Source organism: Pseudophryne corroboree, chromosome 4 (genome assembly GCF_028390025.1).
Source record: "Pseudophryne corroboree isolate aPseCor3 chromosome 4, aPseCor3.hap2, whole genome shotgun sequence".
Lineage (NCBI taxonomy): Eukaryota > Metazoa > Chordata > Amphibia > Anura > Myobatrachidae > Pseudophryne > Pseudophryne corroboree.
The window spans coordinates 808,272,428-808,295,668 of record NC_086447.1 but is presented as its reverse complement, the minus strand read 5'-3'; positions in this window follow the sequence as shown (position 1 = coordinate 808,295,668).

The following is a 23,241-nucleotide window of genomic DNA, read 5'->3' as shown; positions in this document are numbered from 1 at the left end:
GTATCATTCCAGTGGTGCTGTCTTGTGCTGCATCAGTCCAGTCACAGTGGTGGTGTCCTGTGCTGCCATAAGTCCAGTGCTGCTGTATAAGTCCAGTCCAGTGGTGCTGTCTTGTGCTGCATCCGTTCCAGTGGTGGTTTCATGTGCTGCCATAAGCCAAGTGGTGCTGCTGTATAAGTCCAGTCCAGTGGTGCTGTCTTGTGCGGCATCAGTTCATTGGTGGTGTCTTGTGCTGCATCAGTTCAGCCACAGTGGTGGTGTCCTGTGCTGCCATAAGTCCAGTGCTGCTGTATAAGTCCAGTCCAATGGTGCTGTCATGTGTTGCATCAGTCCAGTGGTGGTGTCCTGTGCTGCCATAAGTCCAGTGGTGGTGTCCTGTGCTGCCATAAGTCCAGTGGTGCTGCTGTATAAGTCTAGTCCAGTTATGCTGCCGTATAAATCCAGTCCAGTGGTGCTGCTTTATAATGCAGTCCAGTGGTGCTGCCATATATGACCAGTAGTGCTGCCGTATAAGTCCAGCGGTACAGCCATATAATTCCAGGGGTACTGCCATATAAGTCCAGGCGTACTGCCATATAAGTCCAGCGGTACTGCCGTATAACTCCAGCAGTACTGCCATATAAGTTCAGTGGTGCTGTCCTGTGCAGTACATTATTTACTCCAAATAAAGTGGTTATTAATATTTAATCCAAATAATTTTTACAGGGTTTGCCCTGTGTGGTATAGGGGTATGCTCTTCTGTGCTGCATATTATTATAATAACTCCATATAAAAGTGTTATTATCCAAATAATTTTTACAGGGTTTGCCCTGTGTGGTTTAGGGGTATGCTCTCCTGTGCGCCATATTATTATAATAACTCCAAATAAAAGGGTTATAAACCAAATCATTTTTACAGGCCTTGCCATGTGTGTGTGGTTTAGGGGTATGCTCTCCTGTGCTGCATATTATTATAATAACTACAAATAAAAGGGTTATTATCCAAATAATTTTTACAGGCTTTGCCGTGTGTGGTGTAGGGGTACGTTCTCCTGTGCTGCATATTATTATAACTCCAAATAAAAGGGTTATTATCAAAATAATTTTTACAGGCTTTGCCGTGTGTGTGTAGTTTAGGGGTATGCTCTCCTGTGCTGCATATTGTTATATAACTCCAGAAAAATAATGGAGAACAAAATTTGGAAGATAAAATAGGGAAATATCTAGAGCCACTTCCTCCTAGTGCTGAAGCTGCTTCCACTAGTCATGCCATAGACAATGAAATGCCATCAACGTCGTCTGCAAAGGGCGATGCCCAATGTCATAATAGAGGGCATGTAAAATCCAAAAAGCCAAAGTTCGGTAAAATGACCCAAAAAAAAATAATTTAAATCGTCTGAGGAGAAATGTACACTTGCCAATATGACTTTTATGACACGGAGTGGCAAGGAATGGCTAAGGCCCTGGCCTATGTTCATGACTAGTAGTTCAGCTTCACATGACGATGGAAGCCCTCATCCTCCCGCTAGGAAAATGAAAAGAGCTAAGCTGGCAAAAACACAGCTAAGAACTGTGCGTTCTTAGATGGTATCACAAATCCACAAGGAGAGTCCTAGTGTGTCAGCGGTTGCGATGCCTGACCTTCCAAATACTGGACGGGAAGAGGTGGCTCCTTCCACCATTTGCACACCCTCTGCAAGTGCTGGAAGGAGCACCCACAGTCCAGTTTCTGATATTCAAATTGAAGATGTCATTGTTGAAGTACACCAGGATGAGGATATGGGTGTTGCTGGCGCTGAGTAGGAAGTTGACGAGGAGGATTCTGATGGTGATGTGGTTTGTTTAAATCAGGAACCGGGGGAGACAGTTGTTTTCCATGGGATGAATAAGCCCATTGTCATGCCTGGGCAAAATACCAAAAAAGCCGCCTCTTCGGTTTGGAATTATTTATCCACAAATCTGAACTACAGGTGTCAAGCCATCTGTTGCCTTTGTCAATCCATAATAAGTGGGGGTAAGGACACTAACCACCTTGGAACATCCTCCTTTATACGTCACCTGCAGCCCATTCATCATAAGTCATTGTCAAGTTCAGAAACTTTGGGTAATAGCGTAAGCAGTCCACTGACACCTAAATGACGTGGTTTTGTTTGTTTGAATATTATTTCTCTGTGATGATGAGGATGTAAACACTGAAAGTGGGGGATGTGAGGATGAGGATGACATCTTGCCATTGTAGAGCTAGTTTGTGCAAGGAGTGATTAATTGATTTTTTTTGGTGGGGGCCCAAACAAACCAATCACTTCAGCCACAGTCGTGTCACTGAAATGGTTGGTTTGTTAAAGTGTGCATGTCCTGTTATACAACATAAGGGTGGGTGGGAGGGCCCAAGGACAATTCCATCTTGCATCTCTTTTTCTTCTTTGCATTATGTGCTCTTTGGGGCCTAGTTTTAAAAAGTGCCATCCTGTCTGCCACTGCAGTGCCACTCCTAGATGGGCCAGGTGTTTGTGCCGCCCACTGGGGTCACTTAGCTTAGTCATCCAGCTGCCTCATTACACTTATTTTTCTTCTTTGCATTATGTGCTCTTTGGGGCCTAGTTTTTAAAACTGCCATCCTGTCTGACACTGCAGTGCCACTCCTAGATGGGCCAGGTGTTTGTGCCGGCCACTTTGGTCGCTTAGCTTAGTAATCTAGCGACCTTGGTGCAACCTTTCGGCCTAAAAACAATATTGTGAGGTGTGAGGTGTTCAAAATAGACTGGAAATTAGTGCAAATTAATGTTATTGAGGTTAATAATACTGTAGGATCAAATTTACCCCCAAATTATGTGATTTTAGCTGTTTTTATGTTTTTTTCAAAACTCATCCAGATGCAAAACCAAAACCAAACCCAAAACCCGAAAGGGTGGTTTTGATAAAACCAATCCAGATCCGAAACACGAGCGGGGATCCAGATCCAAAACCAAAACACAAAATACGAAAAGTGCCCGCCGCACACCTCTAGCTTCTTTCCATAATTCCTGAATTACTGGACAGCTCCCAGATACATGGATTCAATGGCCTTATTCATGTATGTATCCAATGGACAATTATCATGCACTGAAGTGATTATCGGCAGACTGTGTATGTGCCGTGATCACGATGCACATGCATGAAGGTGCTGCTGCAATCTTACAATAAGGTTTACAGCGCAAAGTGATTGATGGTAAGCGACTGTTTGGAGGTGGTAATGGGGAGTTTATGTGTAGTAATTGGGAAAACACAGGTGTGTGGCCATTTTTGGGGTTGGTATCTACCACCAACTTTGAGTTCATACATACAATGCATGGCTTCTGCGTCGCTACTGCTGTATTCAGTCTGCGTAGTCATAGGACTACCTTAAACCTCAATGTTCCTTGTTCTTGCATGTAGGTTGCAAATGTGTACGCAATTGCAGTTGAGTTTTAGATGACTCAGGTGAGTGTCTGTTCATTTTTGGTCAGCAGCTTCACTTTCTAAGATAACAGTCTTGTAGCATAGAAAATTGCAATTGCACATGCGCAGTCTGCCGATAATTGCTCCGTTGCAAGATAATTTGCCATAGCATAAACATGAATTAGGTCCAGATTTCCTACCTTGCCACAGTTCCACCTTGCTGGGACTGAGATGTGCCAGGCCAAATTCTATTAAGCATATACAGGTTAGGATATAGTCTGTGAATGATTTTGATAACTATTTCAGACTGATTGATACATTTAGAGATTTTGCTTATAGTTTCCATCTCTGTGACAGAAACATGATTAGATCTGTCACCCACTTATATTGAACTGCTAATTTAAAAAGAGAGATTTGCACTAAATTAAAAATGTTGTCCTTAACAGGGGGTGAGAAGAGTTTAAAAGTAATATGTGGAGGCAGAGGGGACAGGATATGGAGTCTAAAGTTGTGTGACAACAACTAATGTCTTACATGCAGATATTTATAGAATTGTTTCTGGACAGCAGTTGCGAAAATGATTTCAGAGAATTGTCCTCAAATAAATCTTCACTTGTACTAAAACCCAAGTCACTCAAGTTGGACAGACATAAGTCTGGGAAGAGCTTAGACACAGTAAGTATTGTCAGGAGCCCTCTCCATTCTATCCCCCGCAGTTAAAGTATCTATTGTACTCTGATCTATGTCTGGGATCCATAAAAAAGAGGTTATACAAGGGGTATTATATGGCTGAACCATGCAGCTATCAATATCAACTCAAGGCTTGGGGGCAGTTGGGTAAACCAATCTGAACCAAGAGGTTTGTAAGCTGATGTTTTAGTTTCCGGACATCTGGACCCCTATTAGTTTCAGACCTAGCCAAATGATCCCTGGTATTTTTAAGATGTTTACCTTTCCATACAACATTTGAGGAAACAGTGCAAAGTTGATTTAGCATTGTTGGGTAGATTATGTAAGGAATCACACAAAAGAGGTACAGAAATTTGGGGAAAGAGATATGTCTGAAAGGATTAAAAGTTAAGAATGTAATACAGGTTGAGTACCCCATATCCAAATATCCGAAATACGGAATATTCCGAAATACGGACTTTTTTGAGTGAGAGTGAGATAGTGAAACCTTTGTTTTCTGATGGCTCAATGTACACAAACTTTGTTTAAGACACAAAGTTATTAATAATATTGTATTAAATGACCTTCAGGCTGTGTGTATAAGGTGTATATGAAACATAAATGAATTGTGTGAATGTACACACACTTTGTTTAATGCACAAAGTTATAAAAAATATTGGCTAAAATGACCTTCAGGCTGTGTGTATAAGGTGTATATGAAACATAAATGCATTATGTGCTTAGACTTGGGTCCCATCACCATGATATCTCATTATGGTATGCAATTATTCCAAAATACGGAAAAATCCCATATCCAAAATACCTCTGGTCCCAAGCATTTTGGATAAGGGATACTCAACCTGTATTCAGAATGATTTTGGTTTTGTGAGAACGGAGGGCATCCATAGCAGTTCCAAAAACCAAAACTTCAGATTTGTAAATAGAAACCACTGCAAATTCCTGAAGGACACTATGAATTACTGGCAATGAGAGAGATCTAATTTTTTTCCACTAGTATCATTGTCACAGCATAAACCCTCTCTCTGGTCCCATAAGAAACTTTGACAACAAACTGGGCAAGGACATGTATATACAACCTGTTAAATGCCTTGTCATCATTCAAACAGAATTATAGAAGCAGACTTAGGAGCATGAACTGCCAGTAAGATAAAGATTTGCCTAGTGGTATTGTGATACTTTGATGTGCAAGGAATCTCTCACAGAGCTCCACATAGTTAAAAGGCTGCAGCCACAGAGGGGCTGTGGCTTCAGTGAGGAGAGGGGTAGCCCCAGCAACTGGGAACCAGGGGATACAAGAAAAAAACCTGTTGAGGCAGTCCCATGCATGAGCAGGAGAGGAGGTGGCTTGAGGCAGTTGATATAAAAGGAGGAGAGCCGTTACAGCATGGGTCTTCAACCTTCGGCCTTCCAGCAGGTATGGAACTACACATCCCAGCTTGCCTTGCCTCAGTTTTGCTATTAAGGCATGCTAAAACTGAGGAAGGGCATGCTGGGATGTGTAGTTCCACAGCAGCTGGAGGACCGCAGGTTGAAGACCCATGCATTAGAGCAACAGTTGGTGTGAAGTATTTGTGAGGAAGAGGATCTGTGGCTACTGCCTGTGTCAAGCAGAGGGCGAGACAAAGGACTAGCCCAGTTACTGTGGTAAAAGAGGATTGTCTGAGAGGGCAGGATGTACTAAGCTTAGAAAAGTGATCATTTCACTGTGATACCAGCCAATCAGCTCCTAACTGCCATGTCACAGGGTGGGTTTGAAAAATGACAGTTAGGAGGTGATTGGCTGGTACTTTATCACAGTGAAATTATCACTTTTCTAAGCTTAGTACATCCTGCCCAGAGAGAGAAAACGTTCTGTGATTGGTTACAGGAGAAGCTACTCATGGCAAAGCCCACCCTGCTGTTGTGTGCCATTATCTGCTGGGGTTTCTGACATAGAATAGGAGAAACAACCACCTAGATAAAGATCTGTGTGCCTGCATAGCTATATACTGTATTAATAGTGTAAGGACGACTTTTATGAGTGACTTATTTCTATGATGTAGCTGTCTGAGCAGAGCACATCATATGCCAAATTAAAGAGCTTGGTCCATAGATTTGCAGAATTATATTGACATTGTAATTGATTACTTTGTTTCAGAGTTATGTGGCAAAACATACACCTGGCACTTACAATGCATCACCATTGTGCTCTGGAAAATGTGACAGTTGGTGAACCCTCCCTATGCACTTGCGGGGTGACCTGGAACATGTGACCTGTTGGGTTGTCTGGAAACTGCGATAGGTATTTGTAGCCACCCACTAAGCAGGGATATTTTTTTAAAGTACACTCCTAAAGGGGCGAAAAGGGTAAAATGTTCCACCCACCAAACCTTTGCCCGGTTGAAACTGAGCACTTCATCGAGTTACATATTACTTTTCATGTTCACAATAAGCGTTACAAATTATAAACTGTGAGAATGAGGAACATAAAGAAGTTCAAAGTGTAATCAGAAGCTATTAAAATTTGAGAAAAAATTCTTATAGAGCAGACTGATAAAACAATTCTATTTCAAGTATTTTGAAATACAGTGCAATTTATTATACTGTACTTAACAGTTCTCTACTTACCTCATGGAAATTTACTAAGGCAGTCAGCTACCAACCAACAGAAACCCTATCCAAGGAGCATAAGACAGCTCTCTCCGAGGTATTATAGCTCCTTATAATATACAAAGTATTACAAGCACTACACAGCAGGATAGCTTTGGCCTAGTACCCGGCAAGACTAAAAAAACAAACAGATATTTGTCTGTGACAACATAAACCATTTATGTTGGAGAAATTGGTAAGCTGTAAAGAACAAATATAGTCTAATTGTACTACAAATGTGCACTACCGTAAAGAAATGGCCATTGATCTAACTCTATGAAATACTTTCAATAATTATATAACTATTTTATGACCTAGGTAGGGTAATCTAAAACAAAATAATTTGATTACATTTCTGTAATTTGTTCTAATTGTAACTAATGTCAATTAATTTTAATTATTAAACTACAGGTGGGGGGCGTGGCCTAGCTACTATCCAGGGTGGACGTGTTTCTCTATAGCTCCCGGCCAACACTGATTTAAACCCTCTTTCCTGTCCTTGCCTGGAGACTTTGGGGGCACATTACCACCTCTAGAGGCCTGCGCTGACCCCCTGACTGGAGCTGCGGAGCTGGCGGACACCCTGTGTGCCCATGCGGGTTGCGGCCTAAGCGGGGAACAAAGCCGGGACCTCGAGCCCTGATGGAGCCTGGACCGGAAGTCACACGCAGCCGGCTAGCGCAGCGCCTGGCGCCCTCCTGACGATCTCTCCAGCGGCCGCCTGCACGTGCCTGCTCCCCCGGCCTCCCCTTGCTGCCACCGGAGTTGGACCGCTGGGGATTGCGGCCTGCTCCCCCCTGCTGAGACCGGGACCTCGCCGGACCTCCGACCGCATAGCAGCTGCGACGCTCCTGCCCGGACTGGAGCGCCCTCACCCACACAGCTGGACCTCGGCCTTGCACGGCCTGCGGGCGGCCGGATGGTGAGGGGAGACAGGCTGGGGGGGTCTGGAGGCTGTTGAGGAGCTGTGCGATCCAGCGGCCATCTTTGGATTCCTGCAGGGGCTCCGATATGAGACGCTGAGCCCTGGAGAGAAAGTGTCAGTGCTGGACACCATACAGCCTTCTGACAGTCCAGTAGGTCATCTCCTCCCTTAGTACACAATACCCCCATCACTGGGCCTGAAACCGGAAGGCTACGGACACCTAGTATTTGACACCCAGCTCCACAGCTATTATTATCCGGAAACCCCTCACTACATATATCTCGCTACTGCAGGGACCTGGAAATACCCACATTATAAGTTACGGACCACCCGCCCTGGCCTGAAAGCCCCACTATCCCCACCACCGGCTTTCAGTACTAGGCCCTTATTTCTGGTGGGCACACGGAACGACCCGGCCGTTCCCTCTGAGAGTTATCCCTCCGGGCATACCGAATAGCCCAGACCAACAACTCTGCCTGGACCAGTGACCCTACAACCACACTAGTGGGTCCCAGAGATACACCGGAGCAAAGTGTCATAGGCCCCGGTTCGCTCCCCCCCCCACCGCACCCACCGGAACGCACACAAGCAGTGTGCAATAGATGACGGCAGCCATTTTGGGTTTCGTGGAAAACGCTGACCCGGCTGCCTGAGGGATCCCTGGCCGAGCACCCCGCTGTGCTCACTTGCCAGCTCCTTGGATCCCCTACCACTGGCTGACAGCCCCCCTCAACGCAACACAGATACGTGAAACGGAACCCCACCTCACCACCGCAGAGGCCGCGATTCCCTACTCCCCTGGCTGGAAGCATAGACTGCCTGGACCCTCTTGCCCCTTTAGAGGACATACAAGACTCAGACCCGAACCCCACTACTCCACTGATCGGGACCATCACCCAGCTAATGCCGGCAGCGATACTGACAACCTGTCACCCTCCAGCTGTGACTCCATAAGCAACAATTTACACCAACAGACCAAATTCAAAAATCAAAACAAAAACAGAACAGGGAGTCTTCCGGGTACCGTGCTGGTAGCTGCCTGGGCCCAGACCTTGCTGTTATCACAAGTAGATCTTCCTCCCCAATTTCCCTCCACCCCCTGCTGTACATGTGCCTCCCTGAACTGCATCCTGATTGGACAAACCAACACATAATTCTCATAGTGCTTTTCCCCCTGGTCCCGTACCCACTCCTCCAGACTCTACCTGACATACTCCCAAGGGACTTCTAATCTCCAGCGATACATCTGTGTTCATTGTGCCCCATGCATGACACCACGATTGGACCAGATCTCCCACCATGGAAAAATACGTGGCCAAAACGCTCCGTGCGAATAAGAACTCTCAAAACAAAAATAAATCAACGGCCAAAGAGAGAGAACTCAGCCCTATTCTAAAGGGGTCTCCATCCTCACCGGGCAGGCGAGTCACTGACGACATGGTACCTGCTGACATCCATGCTAGTCCATCCTCAATACAGAGGGCCAGAGAAATATCAGACATCATATCACCTTTACTGGATGCAAAATTAGCACCTCTAATGGAGGCAATTACGTCAGCAGCAGCTCAACTGACCCAACACACTCAACGCCTGGCTGAGGCCGAAGACCGGATATCTACCTTGGAAGATGATTATCAAACGATTCAATCCCAACAACAAACACACGACAACACCCTAGTAGCCATGACCGATAAGATCGAAGATTTAGAAAACCGGAATCGCCGGTACAACTTACGCCTGATTGGTCTTCCAGAATCCGTCAGACAGGCAGATCTACTGGACTTGGTTACTCGCTGGCTCCCCACAACCCTTGACCTGCCCCCCTCCCCCACCTCCTACCTGGTAGAACGAGCCCACCGCATTGGCCCCGACAGGCAGTCTTCACAATCCTCTCAGTCACGTCCTAGACCAGTAATTTTTAAGCTACTAAATTACCTTGACAAAGTGAAGATCATGGAAGCCTACCGCAAATGTTCTGACCTACGATATGAGGAATCCAAGCTTCTTCTTTTCCAGGACTTTTCCTTTCAAGTTTCGATACAACGACTTGAATTCTCCCCTGTATGCAAGGAACTCTATGCTAAAAACATCAGATTTGCTCTCCTATACCCGGCAAAACTGAGAATCTTCCACGCAGGCAAACCTCATTTCTTCGACACACCAGATTCTGCTCGGAACTTTCTCAAGTCTCTGTCATCATCACAGTCTAACTCTCGAATGGACGATGCTGATTGACTCTCCTAGACTTAAGTATCTTTCTATGTTATTTTATCTCTTCCTCTTTTCTAATGGATAACACATGGTTTATTGTTGCTATATGGTTATTACACACAGGGTTAAATGGGAATTCTCCACACCTGCCGCAGATGCAGGCATGGTGGGGTTCCTTTATTCAATTTATTCAATTTATTCAACTTCTCCTATCACCCTTTTTCCCCTCCCCTTTCTCTAATCAAACTAGAGTTTCTGTTACAGTTGGACGGTTATTATTACTGTCTTCTTGGGTTCAAAAATTTAAAAAATGTTATGACTGGTGGCCTATGCTCCATCGGCTACCGTTTTCTTTTTGCATTACATTGTTTAGTTACTGTATGTATACTCTAACTCCGTTAGTTTGCCCGACATGTTATTCTTGTCCTCCCCTTGCGTGCTGGGACGGGGGATTGGACTTTCGCTTGTGGCTTCTCCTTCTGCGTTCCACTAGACTGGGCATTGGATGATGCCAGCCCCTAGGGACGCTGGGGCCTCTACGGATGGCTCAAAGACGTCTCTTAAATTGGTCTCGTGGAACGTAGAAGGCCTGAACACACCAATCAAGAGGAAAAAGACACACCTCAAAAAATTCCATCCTGATATAGTATTTCTGCAGGAGACGCACTGGCGTCTCAATGACCCCAATACTCTTAGAGATACCTGGGTTGGAGACTTCAGAAGCGCTTCCTATACTACTAAAACAAGGGGAGTACTTCTTCTATTTCGTAGATCTTTGAACTATAAGATTAAGGATGATTGGGTGGACCCTGAGGGCAGGTTTTTGTTTCTAAAGATGGAAGTCGAAGGAGAGCTTTTTACTCTAGCATGTATTTACGCCCCTACAGGACCAAATGATTCCTTTTTCTCAGATATCTTTGTTAAATTACAGGACTGGATGGAGGGAGTTCTGATTGTAGGGGGAGACCTTAATATTGCAATGGACCCGCTACTAGATGTATCCGGTGGCCCCAGACAGCTAAACTGCAATAGATCCATGCCACCCTCCCTGTCACTAATGCAGGACTCTTTACAACTTTTGGACCCATGGAGATTTCTCCACCCTGACTCTAGGGAATATTCCTTCTTCTCACACCCCCACAAAATATTCTCCAGATTGGATTACTGGCTAATACCTGCCTCTTCAATACATAGAATAATAGACTCCACCATAGCTAGTATTCTCATATCTGACCATGCCCCCATCACCCTGACAATAACGTTAACCACACCCCGACAATACTCCTACGTCTGGCGATTCCCTGAATACCTTGCCCATTCTGAGGACTTCAAACTCTTTTTGTCACAATCATATCTCAATTACACACATGATAACGCAGCACATATCAATGACATAAAACTCTTCTGGCAGGCCTCTAAACCCGTTCTTAGAGGGCAGATTATTTCATATGTTGCCACCAGAAAGAGGCAACTTCGAGAAAGGATGGCAGAGGCATCCCTCCAGGTCGCTTCGGCCTACTCCCAACTGTTGGCTGACCCATCTGAGACTAACAGGAAATTATATAAAGACACCAAACTGATACACGATACCCTCTGTGCTGAACAGGCCAAGCTATTCCTCTCCTTCCAATCTAACAAATATTTTCGCTGGGGCAATCGCCCAGGGAAGCTATTGGCAAACATGGTAAAAACCCATGCAACACCAAAACATATCTCCTCAATTAGAGACACAGGCGGACCCCCCTCAGTAACACAGGAACAGATTAGTGACACTTTTCTGACTTTCTTTGAGAAATTATACACCGCACCACCCGACCACCCTACGGCTGGCATGGACTTTTTGACACAGGCTAATCTCCCCACGCTTTCTGAGAAACGATAGAGAATTTCTTACCAACCCCGTTACTGCAGCGGAATTGGAATCGATTATCAAATCCCTAGCAAATGGGAAATCCCCAGGTCCCGACGGTATGTCGGCGGCCTATTACAAGCTACTTCTCCCACATTTAAGTGAACACCTTAGGCAACTGTATAATGCGCTCTTGACGGGACACCCTGCCTCGACAGGCTTTAACACGGCCTGAGTCATAGTCCTCCCTAAACCTAATAAAGACCATACTTTAGTTTCATCCTACCGGCCAATCTCACTACTAAACCAGGACTTCAAAATATTCACAAAGATTCTTGCCACCCATCTCCAAGTGATTTTACCCAAACTGCTACATCCTGCCCAGACTGGATTCATGCGTAATAGACACTCAGTACATAATGTTCGCTCATTGCTGGCAGCTATGTATAAAACACATGATTCATTAGAGCAAGACAATATGGTATTGAGCTGTGATGCAGATAAAGCCTTTGACCGAGTATCTTAGGCCAACATAGACAGATTACTTGGACTTCAAAATTTTGGTCCTGATTTTATTAAGGTATTTCACATCATCTACCAAACACCCCAGGCCATTTTGACGGTAAATGGTCACAACTCGAGACTATTCTCCTTACATCGAGGTACCAGAGAGGGATGCCCCTTATCCCCCCTCTTATTTAACTTGGCCTTGGACCCCCTCCTTCGCCATTTCTATAGAGAACACAGATGGCAAGGTATAAAACTGGCAGATCATGAAATTAAATTCTCAGCATTTGCAGATGACATTTTACTTTACTTTAGCAACCCCCGAAAAGCCATACCACACTTACTTGACATTCTAGACTCATTTGAACTAGTCTCTGGATTTAAAATTAATCACTCCAAAACGGAAGCCTTGGCTTTCTTTCCCTCAATAAAAACAGGTTGGGGAGAAACGTTCCCATTTCACTGGGCCACAAACAATTGTATTACTTACTTAGGGATTTTATTCCCTGATCACCCATCCAAGCTATACTCACTTAATTTCCCCCCACTATTCACTAGGAAATACACAGATTTTGCCAGATGGACCCACCTTCCTCTCACATATACTGGCAGGAGTCACTTGTATAAAATGATAAGCTTTCCCCGCTTCCTTTATGTATTACAGATGCTCCCGCTGATTCCGCCCAAACACATGCTAGCTCAATTGGACAAAGCACTGTCCAAATTTATTTGGGCGGATAAGCACCCCCGATTCTCATTATTCAAATTACGCCAACCTCGCTCTCTTGGAGGCTTAAATTTACCGTGCCTTCACTCATATGCCTTAGCAGCCAACTACAGGATCGCTTTAGACTGGATTGGCGGTCGAGACATATATGCCAACACACACCTGGAACAATCTTTTACTCCCTCTCAGACTTTGGTGTCTCTGTTACACACCACCCCTACTTCCATACCACACTGTGTGGCAGACAATATACTTGTCTCCTCTACCTGTGTTGCCTGGCGACAGATTTACTCAAGACTAAAAATACCACAATATATATTGCTGTTTCTACCTCTCTGGGGTAACCCAGACTTCAAGCCTCACACTACATCCCCCATATTTCAGACTTGGTATGAAGGAGGTCTAAAATACATTCATCATTTTCTGCATACCGAAACTCTGACCCTACTTACACACTCCCAAATTATGGCACGTTTTCCATCCTTACGAATCCCATTCTTTCCCTTTCTTCAAGCATGTAGCTATGTACAAAAGGTTACATCTTTGCTATCTAGGCAAGACACCTCCCATACCCTGGACAAAAGACTACGACTCACCCCAAATGGTAATTTTCCCACAGCGCTCATATACACACACTCCCGCACTCTATTAAACGTGGAATCCGGCTCAGTGGGCCTCCTAAAATGGAAACTGGAATTCCCAGATCTCCCCATGAAACTGATTCTAGAGGCCAACACCTACCTAGATAAAATACTAGGCTCAGTTTCATACTCAGAAATGCACCAGAAAATTCTACATAGAGCATATGTCACTCCCAAGCTACGATACCTCATCGGAGCAGCCCCCTCATCTCACTGTTTCAAGTGCACTGCCCCTGAAGCAGACCTTGTACACTGTCTGTGGTCATGCCCCAAGGTACGTACACTTTGGCAAGCACTCTAATCATATATCACGACCGACTTACAGTTACAGTTTACCATCACTAAGACGTGGGCATTCTGGGGCATATTTCCGAAACCACCTAACACCGGTCTGTCCAAGGGACAACATATTTTATTAATTAAACTGGCGGCCGCTACCAAAAAGACGATCCTTTCACAATGGATATCCACTGATTATATCCCCATCTCACTATTACACCCTAGGATCTCTCATCTATTCCATCTAGACTGGACCAATACCGCTTTACAGAAAGACAAACTGACCAAGAAATACTTCCATATTTGGCTACCCTATGTCCAGACCCTCCCCCAGGTTGCAAAGGAAGCCCTAGGAAGCAAGTGGTACTTGCTAGAGACCCTGGACTCCGTAGCCCCCTTTTGAGCTTAAGGCTCTATACCGCTTCCACATACCAGCCAGATCTCTTCCAATTTTGATATTGATTCACTTCCTCTACTGTTCCAACACTAGTATTACCTAGGGCTTACACGGAGTATAATTATAATTATTGTTATTAAATGTCTATGCTACAATGGTTATGTAATGCATGCTGTATCATTTTGTTCTATTGTTAACGCACCGGTCAATAAAAACTTTTGAAAAAAATAAAATAAACTACAGATGGATCCGTCCGCCTAGTCACAGAGACGCTTCCATTCAGAGTGTCTATGTCCGGGCGTGCGGACGGAGATGCTCTTCATTCAAGTGAATGGGGCTCATGTCCGAAGCGGACGCCCGCGCCCAACTAGCGTAGCTCCATCAGTAGCATGACTATCATAAATCATTGATTGTTAAATTAGAATAACACTTATAGGGACTTATTCAAGGCATTTTATAGGTTGCATATCCTTTTCTAGGGTCCTTGCCTGGTTTGGTATTAAAGTTTCATCTAGGACAAGGGAAGGGTACCTCTATCTCTGCTAGTTTATGCTCTGACAATGATACTATTGTGGAAATGATGTGTCATTATTTGTAATACCCAACTTAAAAATTGCCTGTTTGTAGCTGATGTTCTTTATTTTGTCACCAACTCAAAGATGAAATTAAGTTTCCAACTCACTTATCAACAATTAAGGGTCTCAGTGGAAAAGAGGCACATGCTAAAAGTGACATGGGCCCCTTTCCAACTAGATATGTCTTGAAATATAATACCAGGGATTTGTATTTTGATGCTGGTGAGAAACAGTCATGTTAGAAGTTAGTGGAGTGGAAGCTAGATGGCAGAAGCTACCTTATGGCAGCAAAAAATCTAAATCCATGTAGCTGTGATATGTGCCTCTTTTCACTGAGCCCAGGCTTGGACTAGCCCACAGGGGTACAGGGGAAACCACCGGTGGGCCCTACTGCCTGGGGGCCCACCTTCTGCTCTAACGATCAGGTTCCAGACTGTGCACTTCAATTATACATTATACATATGTTACCTAATACTGGACTATAGTGTATTTTCTACAGTGCATTGCTGTTATTAATCTGTTATTAATCTTGTACATTATCATGCATGCAGCAGCTGAATTTACTGTACATATTTATGAAGGGGCCAAGACGTAGTACCCTCTAATGGTTAGTCAAACCAATGATGTGGCAGGCCACACCCCCTCTGCAGACTGGCCACACCACTAACATGGGCCCCTACCACTGCATTCCCCCGGTGGGCCCTACATGCCCCAGTCCGGCACTGACTAAGCCCCTTAAATCCTAATTTCTCTGGTGCTGGAAATGTTGCTTTGAATAGCAGCTATCCCAGTGATCAGTAAAACTGCTACTTCAGTAGCAGCATTACTTACCATCCCCGTTGCCGGCTTCTGCGCATGTGTGACATGAGGTCACGCATGCACACAGTCGCTGGTCACACAGCAAGGAGGTGGCAGAAGGTTCCATTCAGATCCCTCTTCGCATCCCTGAAATTTCTTCCAATAGGAAGGAGCAGAGCTCTGTGAGACCGTCGCCATCCGAAGGTGGTGTTTGTTCTCTCAAGCAAAATCCAAAAACGTTAAGTTTTTGGGTTTGCTGAATATTAGTTTGAATAGCCCATTAAATAAAATATGCGGACACTAACATTTTCTCATGTGTATCAAATATTTTAGTGATGAGAAATAGGCCCCTTATGCTAAACTAAAGTATATTGGTTTATAAAATAGTAGGAATTATTGTGTCTAGGGGTGGAAGCCCTTACCTCTCTGACTTCTGAAAATAAAGAATGAATTATTGGTAAGAAGGGAGTACAAGAGAAGTGAGTCCACTTATCTAGGGATAATGTCAAGGTATCCTCCATGTACTGTATGCACCACTTTCACCATACCTTCCATACACTCATCTGATTTGGGGGTGTAACATTATCAGGGACTTGTCTATCAAGCACAGAGACCACTTGGTCTTGATTACTTAACTAACTAGAGGCATAGGGGTATATTAAATTGAAGTCGAAAGCTGCCGTCTGTCGAAAAGACGTCAGTTTTCGACTTTTTAAGGTCAAATCATGATTCTACCTGTTCAATCAAACCCCAAATTTTTTGGCAAGTCGAGGAATTCGACTTGTCGAAAAGCATGTGGATCGGTGGAATAGCTGCCGATCCACGTGCTTGTGTCAAAAACGGGGCCAAAACCGATAGGTTTTGGCCCCCTTTTCGACCATCTCAGTCCAACATAAAAAAATGTCGGACTGAGATGTGGGACCCAGAGGAGGAGAGGGGGCGGAGCCGCAGGGAGACGGTGGACAGCCGCGGGCATACAGGGGAGATCAGTGCTACAGCACAGTGCTGCAGCAGGATGTCTCACAGCCACGCCGCTCACTGCAGCGTCCACCCGGCTTCAGCAAGTGAGGTCACGCTTGCTGTAGTTGGGTGGACACTGCCGTGAGGTCTGGCGGCTGTGTGACATCCTCCTGCAGCGCTACTGTAGCGCTGATCTCCTCCGTCTGCCCGCGACTGTCCCCGCTGGTCTCCCCGCGGCTCCCCCCCTCTCCTCCTCTGGGTCCCTCATCTGAATTCGACTTTTTAAAAGTAGAATTGAGGTGAAATTTGAATAGGGGTTGTCGGATCCATTCCAACAAATGCATGTCGGAATGGATCCGACCCTAATTGAATATACCCCATAGGGAGTTCAGTCTGGAGCTTTGCAAAAAGTTTTATGTCAGTGATATTGTAGGAAGGGATACTGATTGATAATTTGAAGAGTGTGCCATTCCTTGCCAGGCTTGGGGATTGTAGCAATTCTAGCTTCTAGCAATTTCTTTAGGAACAAAATTATTACTTGTGGTTGCATTATATAGGATAGGTAGCAGGTCTGTCTGAAAGTATACATATAAAAGCATTTAGTAAATCTACCGTATCCATCCAGGCCTGGCACCAATGTTTTTTTTTTTTTTTTTTTTAACGACTCTCCTATTCTCCTCACAATCCATTCAGAGCAATTGGCTTCTGCTTCATAGGGAGACAGCAAAGGGAGATTAAATTAACCAAGGAACTTAATAATAAGTATATCAGTAGGCTAATTCAGTGGCTTGGGAAATTGAGGAGTCATAATTGAGATTTTAAGTTATGGATTCAATTAGCAGTGATAATTTACCATTCCAGAAAAAAGGTGATAGCCTCAGGCTTTAACGCCTGGGGCTATTCAATTATAGCCCCCTTTCTTTCACAGTAACTCACCCGTTACTGCATGTTAACCAGGGCTGGTGCAAGGTTTCTCGGCACCCTTGGCAAAACTTTAGCCTACTGCACCCCCATTCACGTTACGTCACAGTAGTGCCCCTTATTCATGCTACATCACATAGTAGTGACCCTTATTCATGTTATGTCACACAGAGCCCATTTCAATTATGTCACACAAAGTCCATTCCTGTTATGCCACACAGAGCCCTTTCAGGTTCTGCCACATAGTAGTACCCCTTATACACATTATGCCTCACAATAATAGTGCCCCTTATAAACACATTATGCCCTCAATAATGCCCCTATATATTATGCCACAGAGTAATGCCCCATACACATTATGCCACACATAAATGCCCTTACACATTATGCCACACAGTAATGCTCTTTACAATTTATACCACACAATAGTAATGCCCCTTACACATTATGCCACATTGCTGCAGCCACTCCTGATAGGCTGCCAGTTCATCAGCTGTGACTGGTTTGCAGACGGTGCCGAATTCGAAACGACGGAGGCGTTGTCTCTCATATGACTGTGTGCCAGTGTGCCAGCTGTAATCAGCTGGTGTGTAAAACAAAAATGTGTGCCTGTACTGGTGCAAAAATACAAATATATAAATAAATATGCAAGTATGCCCATATGTGTTTAAAATATAGGTGGGTGCAAACTTCTATAGTTTTCAAATTTATTTCTCACAAAAAAAAGTATAAAACCACAGTGTGATAAAACAACATTACATGAAAAACTTCAAACAATTCCGTCGGTTTTTATGGGATAATTGTGTCCCAAGGAGACTACCCCACAGTGAAGGACTGCATTTTAAGGGTTAAAGTACCTGGTATGTACGGCTGTAAAAGTCTTGGTGCAGGCACATCATACCTTCCAATGTGATAATTAATGTCCTCTTCAGTAGCATTCCTCTCTCTCTATGACATTCCTGTGTGCGGCCCCATCAGCTGCCCTGTGGTTATAGGCGTGCCCACACTGCAGCCCAGCTCAGCTCTTGCCAATGCATCGACGGAGGTAAGCGGGAGCTGGAGCTATTCCTGCTAGTTGTCAGGTGATTCTGGAGTCTATCAGCAGAGGGTGCGCAGCAAACACGTTTCACCTTTGTGGCCCTGGATGGTGGTCACGGTGATCAGGGCATTTAACACAGATTTCAGTTCGAGCCTCCCTCAGGATTGAACAGAAATCCACTTTAACTGAAGTCTGTGGCCTTATCTCTGATTGTCGCGGGTTATAACTAGTGATGTGCACTGGACATTTTTCGGGTTTTGTGTTTTTGTTTTGGATTCGGTTCCGCGGCCGTGTTTTGGATTCGGACGCGTTTTGGCAAAACCTCCTGAAAATTTTTTGTCGGATTCGGGTGTGTATTGGATTCGGGTGTTTTTTACAAAAAACCCTCAAGAATAGCTTAAATCATAGAATTTGGGGGTCATTTTGATCCCATAGTATTATTAACCTCAATAACCATAATTTCCACTCATTTCCAGTCTATTCTGAACACCTCACACCTCACAATAATATTTTTAGTCCTAAAATTTGCACCGAGGTCGTTGGATGACTAAGCTAAGCGACCCAAGTGGCCGACACAAACACCTGGCCCATCTAGGAGTGGCACTGCAGTGTCAGACAGGATGGTTGATTTAAAAAATAGTCCCCAAACAACACATGATGCAAAGAAAAAAAGAGGTGCACTGTGGTCGCTGGATGGCTAAGCAAAGCGACACAAGTGGCTGACACAAACACCTGGCCCATCTAGGAGTGGCACTGCAATGTAAGGCAGGATGGCACTTCAAAAAAATAGTCCCCAAACAGCACATGATGCAAAGAAAAATGAAAGAAAAAAGAGGTGCAAGATGGAATTGTCCTTGGGCCCTCCCACCCACCCTTATGTTGTTTAAACAGGACATGCACACTTTAACAAACCCATCATTTCAGCGACAGGGTCTACCACACAACTGTGACTGAAATGACTGGTTGGTTTGGGCCCCCACCAAAAAAGAAGCAATCAATCTCTCCTTGCACAAACTGGCTCTACAGAGGCAAGATGTCCACCTCCTCCTCATCGTCCGATTCCTCACCCCTTTCACTGTGTACATCCCCCTCCTCACAGATTATTAATTCGTCCCCACTGGAATCCACCATCTCAGGTCCCTGTGTACTTTCTGGAGGCAATTGCTGCTGGTGAATGTCTCCACGGAGGAATTGATTATAATTCATTTTGATGAACATCATCTTCTCCACATTTTCTGGAAGTAACCTTGTACGCCGATTGCTGACAAGGTGAGCGGCTGCACTAAACACTCTTTCGGAGTACACACTGGACGGGGGGGCAACTTAGGTAAAATAAAGCCAGTTTCTGCAAGGGCCTCCAAATTGCCTCTTTTTCCTGCCAGTATACGTACGGACTGTCTGACATGCCTACTTGGATGCGGTCTCTCATATAATCCTCCACCATTCTTTCAATGGTGAGAGAATCATATGCAGTGACAGTAGACGACATGTCAGTAATCGTTGGCAGGTCCTTAAGTCCGGACCAGATGTCAGCACTCGCTCCAGACTGCCCTGCATCACCGCCAGCGGGTGGGCTCGGAATTCTTAGCCTTTTCCTCGCATCCCCAGTTGCGGGAGAATGTGAAGGAGCAGCTGTTGACGGGTCACGTTCCGCTTGACTTGACAACTTTCTCACCAGCAGGTCTTTGAACCTCTGCAGACTTGTGTCTGCCGGAAAGAGAGATACAACGTAGGTTTTAAATCTAGAATCGAGCACGGTGGCCAAAATGTAGTGCTCTGATTTCAACAGATTGACCACCCGTGAATCCTGGTTAAGCGAATTAAGGGCTCCATCCACAAGTCCCACATGCCTAGCGGAATCGCTCTGTTTTAGCTCCTCCTTCAATTTCTCCAGCTTCTTCTGCAAAAGCCTGATGAGGGGAATGACCTGACTCAGGCTGGCAGTGTCTGAACTGACTTCACGTGTGGCAAGTTCAAAGTGTTGCAGAACCTTGTACAATGTTGAAATCATTCTCCACTGCGCTTGAGTCAGGTGCATTCCCCCTCCTTTGCCTATATCGTAGGCAGTTGTATAGGCTTGAATGGCCTTTTGCTGCTCCTCCATCCTCTGAAGCATATAGAGGGTTGAATTCCACCTCGTTATTACCACCTCTTGCTTCAGATGATGACAGGGCAGGTTCAGGACTGTTTGCTGGTGCTCCAGTCTTCGGCAGGCGGTAGCTGAATGCCGAAAGTGGCCCGCAATTCTTTGGGCCACCGACAGCATCTCTTGCACGCCCCTGTCGTTTTTTTAAATAATTCTGCACCACCAAATTCAATGTATGTGCAAAACATGGGATGTGCTGGAATTTGCCCAGATGTAATGCACGCACAATATTGCTGGCATTGTCCGATGTCACAAATCCCCAGGAGAGTCCATTTGGGGTAAGCCATTCTGCGATGATGTTCCTCAGTTTCCGTAAGAGGTTGTCAGCTGTGTGCCTCTTCTGGAAAGCGGTGATACAAAGCGTAGCCTGCCTAGGAACGAGTTGGCGTTTGCGAGATGCTGCTACTGGTGCCGCCGCTGCTGTTCTTGCTGCGGGAGGCAATACATCTACCCAGTGGGCTGTCACAGTCATATAGTCCTGAGTCTGCCCTGCTCCACTTGTCCACATGTCCGTGGTTAAGTGGACATTGGGTACAACTGCATTTTTTAGGACACTGGTGACTCTTTTTCTGAGGTCTGTGTACATTTTCGGTTTCGCCTGCCTAGAGAAATGGAACCTAGATGGTATTTGGTACCGGGGACACAGTACCTCAATCAAGTCTGTAGTTGCCTGTGATTTAACGGTGGATAACGGAAACACGTTTCTCACCGCCCAGGCTGCCAAGGCCTGAGCTATCCGCTTTGCAAGGACTGTTGGACAGTCAATTGCTTACTGGAAGTAGTACAAGTGGTCTTCCGACTTCCCCTCTGGGATGACGATCGACTCCCAGCAGCAACAACAGCAGTGCCAGCAGCAGTAGGCATTACACTCAAGGATACATCGGAGGAATCCCAGGCAGAAGAGGACTCGTCAGACTTGCCAGTGACTTGGCCTGCAGGACTATTGGCTTTCCTGTGTAAGGAGGAAATTGACACTGAGGGAGTTGGTGGTGTGGTTTGCAGGACCTTGGTTACAAGAGGAAGGGATTTAGTGGTCAGTGGACTGCTTCTGCTGTCATCCAAAGTTTTTGAACTTGTCACTGACTTATGATGAATGCGCTGCAGGTGACGTATAAGGGAGGATGTTCCGAGGTGGTTAACGTCCTTACCCCTACTTATTACAGCTTGACAAAGGCCACACACGGCTAGACACCTGTTGTCCGCATTTGTGTTAAAATAATTCCACACCGAAGAGGTGATTTTTTTCGTAATTTGACCAGGCTTGTCAATGGCCATATTCGTCCCACGGACAACAGGTGTCTCCCCGGGTGCTCCTTGTCAATTTCCTCCTCAACGCCAGCAACACCCATATCCTCATCCTCGTGTACTTCAACAGTGACATCTTCAATTTGACTATCAGGAACTGAACTGCAGGTGCTCCTTCCAGTACTTGCAGGGGGCGTGCAAATGGTGGAAGGCGCCACCTCTTCCCGTCCAGTGTTGGGAAGGTCAGGCATCGCAGCCGACACAATTGGACTCTCCTTGGGGATTTGTGGTTTAGAAGAACGCACAGTTCTTTGCTGTGCTTTTGCCAGCTTAAGTCTTTTAATTTTTCTAGCGAGAGGATGAGTGCTTCCATCCTCATGTGAAGCTGAACCACTAGCCATGAACATAGGCCAGGCCCTCAGCCGTTCCTTGCCACTCCGTGTCGTAAATGGCATATTGGCAAGTTTACGCTTCTCCTCAGACGCTTTTAATTTTGATTTTTGGGTAATTTTACTGAACCTTTGTTTTTTGGATTTTACATGCTCTCTACTATGACATTGGGCATCGGCCTTGGCAGACGACGTTGATGGCATTTCATCGTCTCGGCCATGACTAGTGGCAGCAGCTTCAGCACAAGGTGGAAGTGGATCTTGATCTTTCCCTATTTTACCCTCCACATTTTTGTTCCCCATTTTTTAATGTGTGGAATTATATGCCAGTATCAATAGAAATGGCCTACTACTATATATACTGCGCACAACTGAAATGCACCACAGGTATGGATGGATAGTATACTTGACGACACAGAGGTAGGTAGAGCAGTGGCCTACTGTACCGTACTGCTATATATTATATATTGGTGGTCAGCAAACTGTGCAAAACTGAAATGCACCACAGGTATGGATGGATAGTATACTTGACGACACAGAGGTAGGTAGAGCAGTGTCCTACTGTACCGTACTGCTATATATTATATACTGGTGGTCAGCAAACTGTGCAAAACTGAAATGCACCACAGGTATGGATGGATAGTATACTTGACGACACAGAGGTAGGTAGAGCAGTGGCCTACTGTACCGTACTGCTATATATTATATATTGGTGGTCAGCAAACTGTGCAAAACTGAAATACACCACAGGTATGGATGGATAGTATACTTGACGACACAGAGGTAGGTAGAGCAGTGGCCTTCTGTACCGTACTCCTATATATTATATACTGGTGGTCAGCAAACTGTGCAAAACTGAAATGCACCACAGGTATGGATGGATAGTATACTTGACGGCACAGAGGTAGGTAGAGCAGTG